Source organism: Miscanthus floridulus, chromosome 10, assembly GCF_019320115.1.
Source record: "Miscanthus floridulus cultivar M001 chromosome 10, ASM1932011v1, whole genome shotgun sequence".
Lineage (NCBI taxonomy): Eukaryota > Viridiplantae > Streptophyta > Magnoliopsida > Poales > Poaceae > Miscanthus > Miscanthus floridulus.
Window position 1 is genome coordinate 121,138,299 of NC_089589.1, and position 3,323 is coordinate 121,141,621.

Genomic DNA, 3,323 nt, shown 5'->3' on the forward strand with positions numbered 1-3,323 from the left:
GGTGGTACAGGAAGTGCAGACAAGGGTGAACTGCCGTGTGATGATACGTCAAAATGGACAGAAATGCACACGGATTACATATACACCCAAGACGTCAAGCACCCATAAACTGTTAGCTAGTTAATTAGCTCGTGTGTTAAGTTTCTGAACATTAGTTTTGTTTGTAGGCGTTACGCGTTCAAGTGTTGTATGGGTGTATAATTAATTAGCTAGCCAGTTAGTAACTACTGTAGTTAAGAGTACGCTAAATGAAATAGTACTGTCTTGAACACCGCGTACTAAGAATTTTACAGCACAGCTGCAGGAAGCGTTTCATCAGTCTTGGGAAGTCATGGCAACCTTTCACAAACCGGTGCATCAACCCTTTTGGTCCATTCAGAACAAAAAGAAAAACATAATTGAAACCTGTTCGGCTGCGGCTAATAAGCTGACTAAAGCTGATTTGTTATAAGAGAAAAACACTATACCATGACTAATAAGCGAGGCTGATAAGTTCACGAGCAGGCAATTATTCAAATACCATATCAGAGCATATTAGGGTTAATATTCTCATCTCAATTCTATCTAGGATACAGGCTCCGCACCTCACCTCAGCAGAAAGAGAACAGAGCTTGCCAGATTGCCAATCAGCAATAATAATTCAGCTAGTCAGTGACAATCAGCAGAAATGATTCAGCTAGCCAGTCCAAATACCCAAGAAGCATTGAACGGGGTAGAAACCAGTTACCATTTCAACCCAATGCTGGTTTGTACAAACAATATGCTTGCATACATTTAGAGCACAGCTTCAATTCTTTATATTGATCCATTGGACAAGATGTTCAATCATACAACCATGGCTCGCCAATACAATAGTAAGATAAAACAATTTCAAAAGCTATAAAATCAATCCATAAAAGAAATTCTAGAATAGCAATGCCAGCTAAATTCCACCTAAGCTGCACATCACAATATCATCCACTAGAGCAGCAAATATTTGTCAGCAAATAAACTGATATAGAAACAAACAAACTAGAAGTTATTACATTCATCTTTAGCAGGATCATTCATGAAGCAACAAACAAGTACATAGCCCTGATAATACAATAACACATGAAAGCATCAATACAAGGATAAGAACACCAAATATAACACGTGACAATATGTGTATCTTCTGATTATAGCTGGTCCAACAGGCACATGGTACCCATAAAAACTTTAACAAGTCGAGTTTACTAGCACATCAGTCTCAAGTTCTGAACAAAAAGCTAAAGCACATAATTTAGGCCTTGCAATGAAGGATCCATTTCTTTGATGCAGGATGTTCTCCACAACAGCAGAGTAGATTCTTCAACGGTACTGCAAGTGCAAGACCAAATATATGAGAGGCAGGCTAATGTAGTAAAAAAACAGCTAGCTTGACAGCTCTACATGGACAGCGTCTGAAGCCATACATACAGTTGAAACAATTTTAACTAGATAGATACAAATACAACTAGACTATCACTTAATATCAAATTTCTACTGATCCAGGCCAAATTAATCTCAATAACAACTCTACTGAACAACCATGTATACCTTGATGAAGCCAATGTCCTTGGCGTTGCTGCGGAAGCACTGCCTGCAGCACATGAGCCCATACTTCCTGATCAGACCATGAGGGTTCGCACAGACCCGGCTGCAAAAACAAAAACATGTTCAGAGTTACCAAGGCCATTTTGCTGTGTTCTAAAATTTACTCTTTTGGCATATAGGTATAAATGGTCCATTCTACAAACTTTATTAACAAATCAGTCCTTTAAAAGCAGGAACCCTTTTGTGTTGCACAGGTTATCACGTTCAGGCATAAATGCACAATCGAAACAGATAGCCTGCCATGATAGGATCACCAAACGGCAGGTCAAAGTAGCAGCTAGACATGACCAGCAGCTAGACATAACCAGCTGAAACTACAATACCTACATCGAACTGATACAAAACTAAAAGAAACAAACATTTTTCACAAGGTAACGGGGGTAATGAGAGCTGCACATCATCTCTCAGTTGCAACACGCTAATCCAAGAAACCTACTTCAAGAATCATTTCGCTAAGCCTGTGATGTACACCAGCTGTCCAATAAGCAGCAATAACGGCAAGACGCATCTACAGAACATCATTTTTTCAGCAGCGAAAAATTTAAGGCCATACGACCCTAATCCCAAAACTTGAGGGGGGGCTAAGCTAACCATCAAAACGACTCAGAACCTCAACAGATCCATGGAGTCTACTTATCGCAAGCAGGTCATTCACATCTGAAAAGCGCCAAGAACCGAGATCCTATTATACAGAGAAGAAGGGAGCGTCGCGGGATAGTTACCAGACGCGGGAGCCAGGGCCGTAGTTCTTAGGGTGTGAGTTCCAGACGTTGGAGTGGCCCATCGCGTCGTGCTCTTTGCTCCTCCTCTTCCTTCCTTCACGGCGGCGGCGGCGGCGCGCGAGGAACAGAGAGATGGGGAAGCGTGGAAGGCGGCGACTGCAGGTGGAGAGGAGGCTATATAGTGGGGTGGGAGGCGCGGAACCCTAGCTCTGTGACCCGGGCCTTGGGCCTCGCTGGGCTATGCCAAGTGGTGGTTCTCCCGTTCGGGCTGGCATAATTATGGGCCGAGCCGTCCTTTTAACAAGACCGAAGCGTCTGGATTGAACTGGGTTTAGGTTGACTGTATCTACAATGAAATTCCTCGATGGCCCAATTGGTTCGACTACAAGTTTGAGCCTTTTTCCTTCAAAAAATCATCCCATTATCAGACGCGTGTTTGGGTTGTGGTCTCTGTTGGTCAAGACAAAAGTTTGCCAACCAAGGCACTTTTGTCGTCATTTGGTTGGAGGCTAAATATTGGTCTTCCCTATATCGGGTTTTTATTAATAGGAAATTATTTTCCTGGTCCTAAAACAGTGATGCTTAGTTTTTTTATTCTTTTTTCTCACAAAATTGCTTATTTGGCCCTAAAACAAATTTTCTTTGGTTTCTTGGCCCTTCCGTTCATTTCGTCAATCTCTCCCGTGAACCAGCACAAGGCTGCGCGCGGAAACACTAAAATAGCCTTGCCCCTTTCATGCAAGCGCGTTACCCCTTTGTCGAAGCGCACTGGTCGCAGCAGAGTCACCAGACCGGTCGGGTGCAAACCCTAGCCGCCACTGGCCATGGAGGAGGCCAGCTCTGGCGAGGTCCCGCCGACGGATCCACTTCGCCCAGTGCCGGATCCACCTCGGGGGGGGGGGGGGGGGCGCCATAGGATTGGGGCACATCTAGTGTCGGGGCTGGCCGCCGACCGTGCTAGGCTGGGCGCGGCGGGGCTGGCCGAGC

At 44.5% G+C, this 3,323-nt stretch overlaps 1 pseudogene; it reads right to left on the bottom strand.

Moving 5' to 3' along the window:
- Positions 1-997: 997 nt before the first annotated feature.
- On the bottom strand, positions 998-2,496 carry LOC136485536 (small ribosomal subunit protein uS14-like; annotated as a pseudogene).
- Between the last annotated feature and the right edge of the window lie 827 nt (positions 2,497-3,323).